The sequence below is a fragment of the Nilaparvata lugens genome, chromosome 4 (assembly GCF_014356525.2).
Source record: "Nilaparvata lugens isolate BPH chromosome 4, ASM1435652v1, whole genome shotgun sequence".
Lineage (NCBI taxonomy): Eukaryota > Metazoa > Arthropoda > Insecta > Hemiptera > Delphacidae > Nilaparvata > Nilaparvata lugens.
In genome coordinates this window covers 68,287,103-68,305,094 of record NC_052507.1, presented here as the reverse complement: position 1 = coordinate 68,305,094, position 17,992 = coordinate 68,287,103, and the positions used below count along the sequence as shown (strand labels likewise).

At 34.0% G+C, this 17,992-nt stretch overlaps 1 protein-coding gene across 1 annotated transcript in view; it reads left to right on the top strand.

Annotated features, from left to right (window-relative positions):
- The window catches only part of LOC111043643 (sodium/potassium-transporting ATPase subunit alpha), a 265,322-nt gene that overhangs the window by 83,099 nt on the left and 164,231 nt on the right, over window positions 1-17,992 (top strand).

Genomic DNA, 17,992 nt, shown 5'->3' with positions numbered 1-17,992 from the left:
AACCTAACACTCTGATTCTTACATTCACTCAGCTCGAGAAGAAAACAGTGCTAGAAGAGCTGCAATCAAAACTTCACCCTTCAGTTAAAATCCATACAATTCATGAAGCACAGGGCTTAACTCACAAGAATGTAGTTCTGATAAGGAACAATAAAAAAAACTTGGAATATATAACAGCACACAACATGTAATAGTAGCAATGAGCAGACACACACAAACCTTCAGATATATCACAACAGGGCAAGAAGATTTAGTGCTGACCCTAATTCGAAAACTAAAGGATGTTAGTGAAGAGTTTCTCTTAAGCTGGAATGAAAGAAACATGGAAGGGATTAATGAGAGTTTAAATAATGAGTAACAACAACTTATCAAATTTGCTCAGCTTCGAGGATCTTGATTATTTTGAAGAAATAAACGATGAAGTGATCAACAACAGTCAACAACTTTGTGCAGCATTGAGTTCTTGTGATTTGAGCATCTTCTGTCTCAATATAAGGAGTATCAGAAGAAATTTTGATGAGCTGATGATTCAATTGTGCGACATTAATTTTTCTTTTGATGTTATTATTCTAACCGAATGCTGGATTAGGACTGAATTTGTACTCCAGTCCATTCGAGGATATGATGTATTTTCCACCATAAACAACCCATTACAAAATGATGGTGTAGTTGTTTATGTTAAAGATAGTATAAATGTACAATGTGTTGAGCTACATATTAACCAGGCAAATGTCCTACATATTCGGTTGGATGCAGCAGACAAAAAGTGGAACATCCTTGCAATATACAGATCACCGTCCTTCAATGATATTACAGATTTCCTGAGTGACTTGGAATCGATCCTGAATGAATTAAGAGGGCAACAAGTCATATGTGCCGGAGACATGAATATTAACACCCTTCAAATTCGTCCACATCATCAATTGAATGACTACTGCGATCTTCTAAGCGAGCATGGGCTCAGACTCTGCATTAAACAAGCAACCAGAACTACAACAGAAACTGCTTCTTGCATAGATCACATTGCTACCAACTCCAGAGATAATCTTTTTCCAATCATTTATGAATCAACAATAACTGACCACTTCACCACAATTCTAGGAGTGCAACATATTTCGAGAAATAGTGCAAATGAAACTGGAACACATGAAATAAACGAGAAAATAGACATTAATAGCTTGAAGAATGAACTACTGAATGAGGAGTGGATTCATGTTTTAGAAGATAATAATCCAGATACATCTTATGACACCTTCTTATCAACTCTGAGACAACATATACAAAATAATATCAAGCAGCATCGGCGGCAGAAGAAGTACAAACCCATCAAACCATGGATCACCAGAGGTATAGTAGCAGCAATAAGAACCAGAAATCTACTCAACAAAAGAAGAAAGGAAGACCCAAACAACATTAACTTAACCAACTTCTATCGTCGGTATAGGAATACACTCACAGCTTTAATTCATGAAACAAAGGACCAATACTATAGAGAGAAATTGTATGAAGCTGGAAAGGATAATAAAAAAATGTGGAAAGTAATCAAAGATGCTACTGACTCTAAATCAAAAACAAAAATGAAATTGAATGCTATTAAAATAGATGATAGGATTTTCAATCTAAAGGAAAATCCAGAAACTGTGCTCAACCACATGAATAACTTTTTCACAAATGTAGGTGAAGAAATGGCGGAGACAATAATAGATTCCTTAAGAAAACCACTAGACCAAATCATATCCCAATATAAACCTGTTACAAGAACTCTACACTCCATCTACTTTCACCCAGTAACTGAAGATGAGCTTCTTGAAGCTATTAGTAGTTTGCGAAATGACAGTGCTCCAGGACTTGATGGATCAATAATAGAACATTGAAGTCGATAAAAAATGTAATTGTAAAACCATTAATTCACATATTTAATTTAAGTCTGTCAAAAGGAATTTTCCAAAAGCTATGAAAGAGACATGTGTTAGACCATTACATAAAGGAGGCGACAAAACAAATGCCACCAATTACAGGCCTATTTCACTTATAAGCAATATTTCTAAGATTTTGGAAAAACTGGTAAAGAAACGTCTTGTGAATTACATGGAAAAAAACAACTTACTATCTAGGAATCAATTTGGTTTTCGTGAGGGGAGGAGTACAGAAGATGCGGTATTAGAATTGTCAAATTTTGTCACAGATAAGCTAGAAAATAACAAAAAATGTGCAGCAGTGTTCCTGGACCTAGCAAAAGCTTTTGACACTGTTAATCACAGTTTGCTGCTGAAGAAATTAGAAGCCATGGGAATTAGAGGAGTTCCTCTAGCATGGTTTAGATCATACCTCTGTGACCGGCGTCAAAAAGTCAAAGTTGAAGAACATCTCAGTTCAGAGGAAACGATGAAGTTTGGGATTCCCCAAGGAACAGTTCTTGGGCCAATTCTGTATTTGGCATATGCAAATGAGCTATGTTCAATTAAGATAAGAGGAAGAGTAATAGCTTTTGCTGATGATACGTGTATACTATTTGAAGGAAACACCTGGGAGGAAGTTTTTAATCTGGCACAGGAAGAATTGATCAAAGTCGATAAATGGTTAAGAGAAAATTTGCTTACAGTAAATGCAACAAAAACGAAATTTTTAGCCTTTTCTCTGACAGAACGGACGAGACCACCGGATTCTTCAATAATCCTGCATCACTGTGGAAGCACCAACAACCCGTGTGATTGCCCTTCAATTCAACAAGTCAATGAAATAAAATATTTAGGAACAATAGTGGACTACCCATCTCTTTTACTAGTATTCGTTAATATTCATCAATTGAAAGACACTGTGTCAGTTGTCAAATCCCTTTTTATTAATTTAATTACAAAGAACTGCAGTTTCCTGTTGACATCAACACATCGTCAACTGTATTATTGTTGATATATTACTGTACCTTATTATTGTCAATTCAATTCTGAACTAATTCAGGGAAGTGTATGTTTATTCATTCAACTTCCAACGTACACATCACTTCAACAATACATCAATACAGATTACTTTAATATTATATAGAATATTCTGTTGACCCAGAATACAGGATTTACAATTTTTTTTTTCAAAATTCTCTGATTGGAAACTTTGATGGTCTATGCAACTCCCCAATTATTGGAGAACCATGGAAACCTTTATTCTCTGTCGAATAATCCCATCAAGATTAAATTCCGATTGACAACACAAACTCATGAATATAAATGAGCGCGGTGTGAATACCGCCCCATTCACTGAGGCTTTTTATTTTGTTGTGTGAGATTGGCTAGCTATTCTGTGAAACCAATAATCGATATACCTTGATAGTTTATATTGTGTATAAAACTCTGTTGCTCAACCATCTCAGCCCATAGGAATTTAGTAACGGTTTTGAGTCTCGAAAAGATTGAAATTCCAAGCATAGATCAGCTAGTGCAAATCATATTATTATGATTTGTATTTAAAATCAAATGCATGATATCTAGTAGATTGCTAGTTGTTTAGCCAGGGTTATTCGAGAAAAATTTCCGCTCCCAAGTTGCACACAATATCTTACACTAGTATTAAATACTGATTATCATTTACTTATAAAGCATTTTTCTTCATTTCATAAATTCTATCTGATTAAATAGGGGTGTCTACAAGGGGGGGGGCATTTTGTCCATTCAATTCCAAATTCTTTATTTACACATTGATGTACAAAAAGCTATGACTGCTTAGTTAAAAGTTATAAACCATGACTGCGTTATTGAAATTCTTAGGGGGGTTCAAAAACAAATCTTGGATATAAATGCGCGTTCATTCTACAGTTCCATTCTCGTTTCCCATTTATTTTGATTATTCCAGTCACCCTGGACAAGATTCCTATGCATCATACAAGTATACTGTTTGTTCATACAAGTAACTGTTCCACAGTTCGGACCTCTCATTCTTTTTCCAGGTGGATCCCAATATTCAGTATCCTCTTGGGCCACCTCTCGTCTCTCATCCTCTTGGGGCTGGTCCCAAGTGTTTAACATTATGACTGACATTTTTTTACGAGATCTCAATATACTGTGGGAGGGGGTTTGCAGGAGCTTGATTTTGCTGAATTTGTAGGAAGGTGGATAAGCACCATTGTACTATATCGTAAGGAAGCCTCATAAAAATAGATAGCTTTAAATTTTGGTTCAGAGGAACCTTTTTTCATTCACATTTTCTCACTCTTCATCTCTTTTTAAAAGTGGTTTCAACGCTCTATTTATTATAACAGATTATTACCAAACCAACTAATTTTATATTCCAACAAATTATAAGATTAGTTTCAACGCTCGAATGATTATAACCGATTATAAACAAACCAAAAAAAAAAAATCATATTCCAACAACTAATAATATATTATATTTGTTTGTTTTTTGGACCATCCATTTTTATATTTCATTTCAATCTAACTATTGTAATCTTTGATAAATAAATCATCCGATTAGTACTTTCAGTTCAGCACTCATTTTTAACGGTCATTAGATTGCTTTTTCGGTCGGGAAATGAATTTGTGCTGAGCCATCGGAAAAGGAATGGAGTTGGTTAGTAGGAGCTGGCGTGGCATCGGTGAAGTGGAGAAGTGGAGAGCCATTCAATTCGGGCAATTGCAAATGGCAGGAACCGTGGAGAGATCACGCACACGGCTCAGCCAGAAACACTTCCAATATCCTATTAAATTATTTGCGAAGCGTGCCAATTTTACGTACGAGCTGCCCAACTTGGGCGCGTCAGCGGCTACGCCTAATTAAAATGGGAAATTTTACTAATCCAGATTCGTGCAACCATGTAAAATTTAGTCGAAACGTCTTAATTTTGTATTACTTGATCCATTACTCCTCTACAGGACTTTTCAATAGGGAAGATTCTTCCCTTTGGAAGAAAATAACTAGTTTATGAAGGCTTGTGGAATCATTGCACAATAACATTGAAATACCTATTTTTTGAATTTCAAAAAACCCTCTAAACCTTGACATACAAACAAGACGAGGAGTTATGTTGATAGTTCTTTCGATTTATATGTACTGCATCTAAACTTTGTGATTTAAAACCAATGGCTTTATTGATTAATATTTTTCTTCTAGAGCTTCTCAATTTTCTCAACCCGAGTTTCTCAAGTATTGATTCTCTGTAGATATTGCAAATTAGAATCTATCTGTTTATAGAAAATCATATTTATTTATTTATTCGTAGATCCAATCATAAATCATACAAATATGATTCGGAAGGAACAACAGGCTTGGCCCAAAACTATTCCATTCCCAAATTTTGATAATGTGTAATGTCCAAAAAAGGAGGTTATGTTTCTACTGCGAAAAGTTCAAGTCCAATTTCAGTCCAAAAATATATATTAGCAAGAAATTTTAAATTTATATTCACAAAATAAAAGTGTAACAAATGGATGAATGTAATGAATATTCACCCTGCGTGGATGATTTGTCCGTGTGCAGGGAGGAAGATAAGTATTTGAGAGAAGAACTGTGATCTGAGAACTTCGTATCTTGAGTAACAATTATTGTACCATACACGTTTAATATACAGTAAATTCAAGATGGAGTCATCTGGCATGGATGGAATGAGTAGTATGATTTGGTTGATAGTAGGTGAAATTTAATGAAAGGTATTTTATTAGTGGAATTTGCCAGTGCACCCAATCATCCTAGCTTGTGTTCACATCTACATTGTCAGTTAACAGAGTTCAGTATCTCCTGATTGTGAATTGTTCATTCATGGAGTGAGGTGTCTTCCGCATAAGATCTGGGTATTAGAGTCACAACAGTCCTCTGATTCAGTGAATGCAATAATCAGACGACATTTGTGAAGTTGAGGAACGCCAAAGTCCAACTGCTATTAGTAGTAGTACCTGGTTTAATTTACAGCAGTACTGAACAATAAATAGCTGCTCACAATATACCTTACATTGATATTGATTATAATTCACAATTCAAAGCAACGTCAGATCCACAACTATGATCGATGCATGAAAAGTACCCTGGTTCTTCAAAACATGATTTGATGAAGAATTTGTTTATATAAATAAGTTGAAATGATTATAAAATAGAGTCATGCGTATTGACAAATTTGGATGCCATTTGAGTAGAAAACCTCCAAATGGCATCCAAATTTGTCAATACGCATGACTCTATTTTTATAATCATTTCAATTTATTTATTCGTAGATCCAATCATAAATCATACAAATATGATTCGGAAGGAACAACAGGCTTGGCCCAAAACTATTCCATTCCCAAATTTTGATAATGTGTAATGTCCAAAAAAGGAGGTTATGTTTCTACTGCGAAAAGTTCAAGTCCAATTTCAGTCCAAAAATATATATTAGCAAGAAATTTTAAATTTATATTCACAAAATAAAAGTGTAACAAATGGATGAATGTAATGAATATTCACCCTGCGTGGATGATTTGTCCGTGTGCAGGGAGGAAGATAAGTATTTGAGAGAAGAACTGTGATCTGAGAACTTCGTATCTTGAGTAACAATTATTGTACCATACACGTTTAATATACAGTAAATTCAAGATGGAGTCATCTGGCATGGATGGAATGAGTAGTATGATTTGGTTGATAGTAGGTGAAATTTAATGAAAGGTATTTTATTAGTGGAATTTGCCAGTGCACCCAATCATCCTAGCTTGTGTTCACATCTACATTGTCAGTTAACAGAGTTCAGTATCTCCTGATTGTGAATTGTTCATTCATGGAGTGAGGTGTCTTCCGCATAAGATCTGGGTATTAGAGTCACAACAGTCCTCTGATTCAGTGAATGCAATAATCAGACGACATTTGTGAAGTTGAGGAACGCCAAAGTCCAACTGCTATTAGTAGTAGTACCTGGTTTAATTTACAGCAGTACTGAATAATAATAATAATAATAATAATAATAATAATAATAATAATAATAATAATAATAATAATAATAATAATAATAATAATAATAATAATAATAATAATAATAATAATAATAATAATAATAATAATAATAATAATAATAATAATAATAATAATAATAATAATAATAATAATAATAATAATAATAATAATAATAATAATAATAATAATAATAATAATAATAATAATAATAATAATAATAATAATAATAATAATAATAATAATAATAATAATAATAATAATAATAATTTTATTTCTCAATAAGCATTCATTACAAACACAACATTACTACAAGAAATAATTATTCTATTGAGAAGACACTCCCGAGAAAAATTCTATTTTGGGAGTTGCCATCAAAGTCCATTTGTATAATTTATTTGATGCAATCAATTAAAAATAAATTAACTTAAACCATGAAATGTAAATATTCTAACAAAAGAGCTTACAGTCGGAATTTTTACAAAAGTTATTAATATTTGAATAAAAAATGAAAGTGAATGATGGAGACAGTGCTACCTTATGTCTAGTAGAATATTGTAGTGTAAAACTGAAAGTTTTTTTTTCAAGAGAATATGAAGAATGAGGTTATGACAATGAACATTAATCTATGTTGAAAATGAAAAGAGAGAGATGAATGATGAAAAGCGGCTCTGCCAGTTATTGTCAAAAACAAAAGCAAGCGTGAGAAAGAAAGAAAAGAAAATAGCTCGTTCCGTACCTTTCAAGCTTTTATTATTTAATTATAATTCTGTTTGTGTATTGTGGCTTATGGGTGCAATCTTAGCTTGTGAATTTAACTATTTTTTTTAAATAGGTCTTCGATCTCATCCATTGTTAACAGCCATTTTTTAATTTCTTTTTTGAGTTTTAGATAGCATGTTTGCTTTCTTGCCACGATTGGTATGTTGTTGAATATTTTAGGGGCTACATAGGAATAAAATCTACGAAAGCATTCTTTGTTTGGTTTTGGGGGAAGTAGACTTCCCGCTGAACGGAGTCCACAAGTTTCCCGCCGTGGATTGACAAGGTGTCCACTCCTATTGTAAAAAGTTAGTAATACTTTATAGAAGTACAGGTATCTCAAAGGCAAAAGGCCCCATTCCCTGAACAGCGGCAGTGAACTTGTTAAGCGAGGTTTGTTTGCTATAGTGCGAATTATGTATTTTTGCCCAGTTAAGATTGGTTTTAAAACAGAAAAGTATGCACCTCCCCAAACCGTTATTCCGTATTGCAGCCTGCTCTCGACAAGTGCAAAATATAGCGTTCTCAGCAAGTGCTTAGGGCAGAGTTTGCGGATGAAATATAATTTTCTACATGTCACCCTTAACTCTTCTCTCAATTTTTGTATGTGGTGTGCCCAGCTGAGCTTGGAATCGATTATTACGCCTAAGTATTTTACAGACTCAGACTCCTCAATTCTGTCACAGTTGCAGTCTATGTCAAGATTTTTGCACTTATCGGTATGAGAGGGAATAGCTAGAGGTTGTGTGTTTTCTGCTTTAGATTTTAGTTGGAAGACGATAATTTTTGACTTTTTAGCGTTGATCTCGAGGGAGTTAATTTGAAACCACAGGTTCAAACGGCGTACATCGCTTGTAATCATTTGGGTCAGCTGAGTCTTAGTTTCAGCGCAGTAGCTCAGAGCTGTGTCATCAGCAAATGCTGTCAGCGATCCAATAAGGTTTCCTTCGCACAAATCATTTATATAGATCAGGAATAATTCGGCTGATAATCCTGATCCCTGCGGAACGCCACAGGATGAGTATCTCTTGGAGCTTAATGCGTCACCTACTCTCACTTGCTGCGATCTGTCCGCAAGGAAACTTGCAAACCATTTGTTACATACTCCCCTTATGCCGGCGTTATTCATTTTATTTATTAGAATTTTATGTTCTACTGTGTCATATGCCTTCCTTATATCAATAAATAAACTTGCACATTTTTTACTATTATTCACACCATTGTATATTTCTGACGTTAGTTTGAGCATAGCATCTTCAGTGTTACGTCCTTTCTGAAAACCGAATTGATTTTTACTGAAAAATTTATTCTTTGATAAGAAACTAACTAGCCTAACTCGTACCAGCCTTTCCAATAATTTGGCAAAAACTGACAAAAGTGCAATGGGTCTATAGTTGTTGGGGTTTTTTCTATCTCCTGATTTGAATAATGGTATGATTATTGCAGTTTTTAGTTGTGTAGGGTAAATACCAGAGCTCAGACTTAGATTATATAAATACGTCAGTACGTCAGCCAGGTGTTCTATCATACTCTTCAACAACTCAGCTCTAATATTGTCAAATCCAGGAGCTTTTCTTGATTTCATTGACATGGCTGTTGCTTTGACCTCTGAGACTGTAATAGGAAAAAAGACCATCGAACCTGGATATTTTACTTGTTGAGGAAATAGCTTGTCTACTAATTCTGAATTCCTTGGTTCCAGAGGGCCCTCCCCATCTAAAGCATTTCTTGTGGATGATACTAGAGCAAAGTGTTTATTGAGTTCATCGGCAATTCCAACCTCGTCCTCGATCGCTTCCCCATTATTATTGACAATTTGCTTTATTTTCTCGTCGCTTTTATTTTCCCCGATTAATGAATTTAACAATTTCCAGCTATCTTTAGAGTTACCTCCCAAATTGTTAAATGTATCCTGAAAATATTTACTTTTGGAATCGTCTATATCAGCTTTTAATTTATCTCTGTATTGTTTGTAGTGATTATTTAATCTGATATTATGTGGTTGTTTTTTTGTTTTTTTATACAGTTTATTTTTTATTTCAACTCGATTTAGTAAATTGGAGGTCAGCCACGGTTTGTGTTCGTTTAATTTCCGCGCCTTTATGAGTTTATCAGAGCTAACAGCATTGATACAATCCTTAAAAATTTCGATAAACTGATTGAAAGCAAGGTCTACCTGTGATTGATTATAAACGCTAGTCCAGTCAACCTCTTGTAGCCTGATGGAAAGCGCTTGATAATCAATCTTCCTAATTTTCTTGTTATTCCTAGCCTGAGATAATGACTGATTTAGTCTATTTGTACATAGGTTAAGATATAATTCAATAGTGCAGTGGTCGGTAATTCCGTTATTGCAAACATTAGTTGTTGGATTGAAACTATTTTTAGTGGCTGTATATCTAAAGAAAAGGTGATCTATGCATGTATTTGATGTGTTAGAAATTCGTGTGGGCTCATTCACATATGACATGAATCCAAAGCTTGACATAATAAAGTTGTACTCTTCAGTTTGTATGTCATCTTCAAGAAGGTCGATATTTATATCACCGGTGAAGATAACATTTTCCTCATTTCCTAACGCTGATAGCAAAACTTTTATCTCATCAAAGAACAAATTCTTAGGCAATGAATGAAATCTATACAATGCAATGATGCTCAGTTTAACATTATCAATAGTGAGATTAACTTTCAAACCGTCTGCCGAAACTATTGTAATCTTATCAGCAGTAGCTACCACACTTTCGTCCAAGTACACAGCCACTCCACCTGCTCTATAGTTATCATTACAATTTGTGAAACATTTATAACCTCTTATTTGATACAAGTTAGATTCATCACTGTAAATCCAGGTTTCTGTTAATATTATGCAAGTAGGTTTTATAGTACACTTATTCACAAAAATGGAGAATAGTTCAAAATTTTCACGCAAACTTCTAATGTTTTGAATCAAGCATGAAATTATGCTATTATTATGAGTCATTCATAATGGAAAAATAGGAGTTCGACAATATGAGATCAGATAAATTAATGTAAATAAATTCACTGTTATTCATTAATTAATACACTTGATTCATCATTACCTGCATCAGTTAGATTGACGGATTCATCACTTACACCACGCTGTTTGCTTTTCGTTGTTTCCAGTTTATCTAGGTCATCAACTGTCTCAAGAGATATTACCGGTTTTCCATCACTTTTCCTCATGAGAATCTTTCCATTTCGTATCCATAGGTATTTGTACGCTTTTTCAGTTTTTGCAACTTTCGCCAGGGCTAACACTTTTCTTCTTTCTGGAGCGAGGCTCTCGTTCACGTACAGGGGAATGTCGGAAGGAAGATTTAAGTGACGGGTCGAAAAATCTCTCTTCACTCGGCGCCTTCGTAGAATTTCCTCTTTGTCAATTCTCCTTGTGAGTTTGATAATAATCGGCGGAGTTTTTTTTTGGTCGCGCGTTGGGAGGCGGTGACAATTGTCAATTTGCATATCCGTAAGCTCGTGTCCTAACGCCTTGCTCACAGATTTCACTACACCGATCAAGTCCTCGTTCTTTTCCTGTGGATAGTTGTGTAGCTCGAGGCAGTTGGAGCGCGTATACTGCTGAAGATCGGATACAGCTCGTTGTAGGTTATGATTTTGTTTTTTCAGGATATTGATTTCTAACGCCTGAGAATCAATTTTTTCAAGGCATAGTGCAAGCTGCTCCTCCTGTTTTTCAAACTTATGAAGGATATCTGCCACGTCTTCATGACACGAATCTATGGATTTTCCCAAATCTAGTTCCATTCGTCGGATGTCTGCTCGTACTTCGCTAATCATCTGGACCACTTGTTTCAGCGAGATGTCGTCCGAAGACATGGAAGTCTCGAAAGCGATACTCCTTCTCTTCTCTCTGGTACAGGATTCACACCTCCATGTCTTTTTGTTGTCGGTTATATACTTGAGGTCGCCCGTTTTCAAACCGACACAGTTGCCGTGAAATTTGTTGTTGCAGTCGCAACAGGTGACTGCATCGTTGCTCGATCTCACAGATTTACTGCACGTGTGGCAAGACATTACACTAAACTTGGATATTTAACTGAATACTTTCACTAAATTCAACGTTGAAACAAACAGAATAAAAGTTGTTCGGAATGGAAGGAAGCGATAACGATAAGAGAGCTCGGAACAGACACAACCTTCTCGCTCGATTGCTAATCGTCTATCTATATATAGATATCTATATATATATAATATATATATTGTATTGTGTTAATCTTGAATAATAAGCTTCTTTCATTATTCTATTCTATATTATAATGCAAAAGTTTTCGCTTAATGTGCGATGACAATTTTCTGTCCTAAATGTCAGTACAACCAGTTTGAAAAAGCAAAACAAGTAAAAGCAAAGCAAATCTCAGTATAGTGATATGTATTTTTGAATACAGAATGATTTATCATTCAAACCTATTTGTATACATTATTAGAAATTTAAAAGCCTAGAGATTGCAATAAAAATTCAAGTAAATTTGAGTTGACAGGTGTTGAGGAGCTAAAAAACTTTGAAATTCGATAAATTGGAAGAAATTAATGTAAAATAGTGGAAGTAATTTTAGCCAATAAACCTCACATGTTAATTCAGCAGAAACTACATAATAATAAAACAGGGAAAAAATAAAAAATCTTAATTATGTATAATATGTAATGACACAAAATTACCGCTTCCCATGCTTGAATCTGTATAATCAGAATGCTTGAATCTTAATATTCATTGAAGTGATTTGAAACAAAATTTTTCTTCATCACAATATATGGGCAGTACTGAACAATAAATAGCTGCTCACAATATACCTTACATTGATATTGATTATAATTCACAATTCAAAGCAACGTCAGATCCACAACTATGATCGATGCATGAAAAGTACCCTGGTTCTTCAAAACATGATTTGATGAAGAATTTGTTTATATAAATAAGTTGAAATGATTATAAAAATAGAGTCATGCGTATTGACAAATTTGGATGCCATTTGAGTAGAAAATAAAAACCAAGAAACGAGATCAATATATTACCGAATATAAATTGCTTGTAGGTAGAATTTGCAACTGAAGCTATAGCTTCAGAATTTATAGAATTTGGTTTTGATGATTTTCTAAAGTTTATTGATTTCACAGTTAAAAAAGATCATATCTTTATAACCGATCCAAACTTCCACAAAAATGTTCACTCTCGTTTGAAAACTCATTCAAACGATGGTATGGAAACAACAAGGTTTCGAGGTTGAATTAGAGAGGACTTGAAAGTCTTAACTACGACAAATACAGATATTTCATTTCCTAAAGCTAGAAAATAATGTAGGTGTTCTCACCTTACTACCTAAAGTTTAAAAATATTCAAGTATGTAAGTGTATTTACCTATCTACCTATCGTAGATAGCTACCCAGGCTGCAAAATGGGTTTAATCCTCAATTGATCCAGGAATTTTCACATTGACAGGCTCTCTAATCACTTGCAAGTGATAGTGACTCGTTAAGCCAATAACAATGGGAAACAACCGTAATTTCATCTAACGCTGAATACATTTTGAGCTGTATTGGCTTTATTGCCTTGTTGGTTATGTCAAAAGGGCTTTATCAATGCGGGCTTTTCACATTGGTGCACCTAGTAGTTTACATGTTTGCTAGGATAGGATCTACATGATGACAAGAGTTTAAGCTACTCTCGGCCGCAATTGATCAGTATTGGAACACCCAATAGTGTACTCTACTACTTGACCAGGTGCAATTTAGTTGATCACTCTTTAAAGGAGATTGCTTACGCATGCTGAGATCTGAATGAGGTTCGTCGGCCTTTCAAGATTTGAAACTAAAATTATAAAATTAGTTGTCTGCATTTCAGAAATTAAAGTGAACGGAAAAACTGTTATATTAATCGTTTTATTAAATGAATGAATGGAAATAAAATGAAAATTAATCGCAAAATAATAATTATTGCAAATGTATAAACTTTTATTCAATCTGTTTTTCTATGTTTTAACAAATCGGCCTTCAAATCCTCCAGCCATCTCCTCCTGGGCCTTCCTCTTCTACGTGTATCAACCATATTAACTTTCAAAAAACTGTGTGGTCACCTGGAACTCTCCATTCTCTGGACTTGCCCCAATCACCTCAACCCTTGCGCCTTGATAACTCGCACAATATCTTCTGGTCCCATAAAATTGGCAATTCCTTCATTATTTCTAATGCGTCACCCATCTTCTGTTCTGACTGGTTCCGAATCTCCTTAAGATTTTTCTTTCAAAAACACGCAAGGTTTGCTCTTCTCTAATAGTCAGCGTCCACGTTTCAGCACCATAAACGGCCACTGGTCTGATCAGTCAGTGTTCGACTTCAGTGGACTTCATTAGTCTCATATTCCCTCATATCTATCAGTCGAAAATGTGAAATTTATCATTTGGCTGATAGATGGCATTAGGTTCTGGCCCACTCAAATCGTGGACATGCCTACAGAGCGAAGCTCCGCCCAACTATCTTCCTATTGGTCAACGATGCAATGCAAAATTTTACCGGTAGATGGCACCAGGTACTGGGTGATGTAGAACTCCACTCACATACTCCGACTCTCATACTTTCTCACTCTCTTCCTCTCTCCTTGAGTTCATAGTTAATGGAAAGGATACTAATGAATATATTTTTCCAAGATTGCAGGGTTATCTGTAGAAACTGGTTATTTATGTAAATACAAGCAGATATACAGTATATTATAATCGTATTTCAAATTGCATTTCATCTTCAAATAATCAATAATTTTTCATTTCATATTTTGTGAAATTCATTGTATAGTTAACTAATTTGGCATTGTATGACGATTGCTTAGTGTATGAGCGAGTATTTATACTGTATTGTAATCTTCATAACTAAAGAAATCTAATCCAATATCCTTCTTGGAATTTCGCATATCAGACACGACAGTCAATCAAATCCATAGCTCTCTGTGAATCAAAAGTGCAAGAATTAAATGCATGAGGGTCAGCTAAAATATATTCACTCCAATAGTGGACTAACCACAGAAACTTCAATAAATGTATAAGAAAAATGCAAAGCTGGGATAACGCAAAAACGCTGGGGATACGAAGATTTTGGGCCTATCTGTTCCAAATCCGTACTTATGCGCCTATACAGGGCCAACTGAACATACCTACTAAATTTGAACGTCTTTGATCCAGTCGATTTTTAGTTCTGTTAATGAGTGAGTGTCATTTCGATAGATTTACTTGGAATCGTCTTAACGTCAACTGAGTGTTATTATAAAGTGATTGTTTCGTCATGGAAAACAACATCAATTATTTCCTTCGTTTTCTATACTAAATCTTCTCCAGGACAATATCGATTTAGTTATTCAATGAATATTAACAATAAATTACGATGGCATTGATTTTCTGTTGATATGTCAACTCTCTTATCACATCGATTGTTATTGATATCACCATTATTAAAAAGAATGAGGCTGCTGAAAATTGTTAGAATCTTTGAATATAATGAGATTGTTAGAAATAATTGGGATAGAACGAACATTGGCAAAGAATGAATGATCGAATTCCAATGAAACTTTTAAAAAATCTACAAAAAATAAAGGTGACTGTCGAAGCTTAGCATATGACTACCAACAGTTTCAGCTTTTATTAGAATTTTATTACTGAGATATTCCCTCTCCTACTCTTGAAGCTTCTGTATAATGCAAATTCTTGAATTATTAAAATTTCAATTTCCACGCTGGAAAATTCTCCTCTATCTATCTCTAGCTTTAATAAACCTGGTGGATCCTTCATTATAAAAGTTTTAAATGAGTATTTCTACGACAATAATAATGAGCTTTTACAGTTTCTGCTTTCCTATACATATATTATTACTTAGCTCTTCACTATCCATGGTTTTGTGTTTCAATGATAGTATGATTTTTTTCTAACGTTTTTATTGAAAGTATAATTCTTAGTTCTGTAATGAGTTGCTAAATAATCTTCCAGTTTACTTAAAATGTCTATAAAACTTCAACAGAATGGAATATGTTTATAATTTAACTTAATTATTGAGTCATCTATTGGCAATCTATTCTAGACTAGTGACAATATATCAAAATCATAAGATGAAAGTCATTCTACTGTAGATTCTTCTCCTATTTTCTCATAATTACAATTAAGCTGGTGTGAGCTCTGACAATTAACATAATCTAGAAGACCTCGACTGTTAACTTTTGTAACTAGAAATTGTTTAATATTCTCTCATCTTTCCTGTTCACTGCATTTCGATGCCTAAAATTCTAATAATTTGTTTTTTGTTTTTCCAGGTAAGCTTGTCACATCCCTGTTGGTACATTGGAATGTGGTGAGATTTCATATTCATGTATTGTGTATTCTATTAGTTACAATGTGCTTTAAACAGATTTAGTAACGAATCCCATTTTCTACCATGAGTAATTATTGTTATATTCACTGCATAGATTTAGAGATTCATCTCATTTTTGATCATGAATAACTGTATTCTCTTCCTTAAATTTACAAATAGAATATATTGAAGGCTATTAATTATGATTTTAGTTTATACAACTTGCGAATTGGTATAACACGTTTGAGTTAGGGATTACCGCAAGTATAAGATAGGGAATACAATGTGTTTTAAGTCGGAAGTTACACCAATTGAAGTAAATTCATTTTCCTCCACCTACTGTCTAAAGTAATTTCTTTACTCCCTGAAACATAATACTAAAGTGTCACTTTTTCGCTCTCGGTACTAAAAAACAGAAAAACTCCCTAGGGAGGAAAAGTGACTCCATTTAAATAACATGGGAAGCATCTCTATTTTAAAAACTTACATTGTAATAGGTTAGAAGGTCTAAACTCAGATGAGGAAGCATATAGAGTAGTCATTAAACCAACTAAATTCAATACCTCAACCAGACATTTGATCAATATATTAAATTTATGTTTGTATGCTAAAACTATTACACACTTCATATCACTGTACTAAAAAAATGTAAAATTTTTTTATTCCATGTTATTCAAAATACCAGCCAACGAATAGTCCTCATTGACAGAGAACTGTGATTACAAGCCAGCTGTTTCTGTTTACTTTTTATATTATGTTGTAACACATTGTTTGGTCACGTACGTTTTTAAAAATTATTTCATTTGAAGTTTTCATAAAAATGTAGGTGGAGGAAAAATGTTTTGTAGGTATATCATGAGTGAAAAATGTTTTCTCTCCCTCAGGAAAATTGTTGCCCTCGGCTTCGCCTCGGGCTTCAAACTTTTCCATCAGGGAGAAAGAACAGTACTTTTCACTCTAGATATACAAATAACTATTCCATATTCATTTATTAATCCAATCATACACAATTAATTGGAATGATTGAGGGAGGAACAACAGGGACTTCCCAAAACTGTTTGTTCCCTGAATTTTGACACTTTACTGGTCCAATAACTATAACCATAGAGAAAATATAGCTTTTTGTGTAGTTGAGAAGTAGATATTGTGATAATTATTCATATTGAAAGAAAAGACTAAGAAATTGTCAAAAAAACACAGATTTATTGATACTTAGAAAGACCGGTCTCGGTTATCACACCATTGCCAATCTCTGATGAACTAAAACTAAATACAAGAGCAGCAGAATTTATACTAGTAGGCGAGTTCTATTTTTAGAAAACCAACCCATACTGATGTTATAATTTCTCTTCATTCTTGTCATCCTATTCCTCACAAACTTGCTGCTTTCAATAGCATGGTCTATAGAGCACTAACAATACCTATGAGCCATCATGATTTTGATATTGAGATCACTAAAATTGAACAGATAGCTGTCACAAATGGGTATGAAGAAAGTATTGTGGATAGATTATTGAGTAGAATTAACAGAAATATTTGAGTCAATTCTAGCTTTGTAGTAGGCTCAAGCTGTGAGGAGAAGATTTGGATAACAATTCCATATTTAGGCCTTGTATCTGATAAGATAGGTATGGAATTGAAGAGGAATGGATTTCATGTTGCTTTCAAGACCAAACCGACTTTAAATAGTCTATTTAGCTGGAGTAAAGATAAAATTGACATTTGGGATAAAAGTGGGGTGTACAAACTTAAATGTGGTGATTGTAATGCTTGTTATGTGGGTCAAACTGGTAGAAGTTTCAAAAGTAGAATTAAATAACACACCAGAGATTGGAATAAACAAAATGGGGAATCTAACTTTGCAGAACATTTGATAACAAATAATCACAAGTTCACAGTTGAGGAGAATGTTGAGTTTCTGCATGTTAATAACAAAGGCAGATCTGAATACTCTAGAGGCTTTATAAATAAC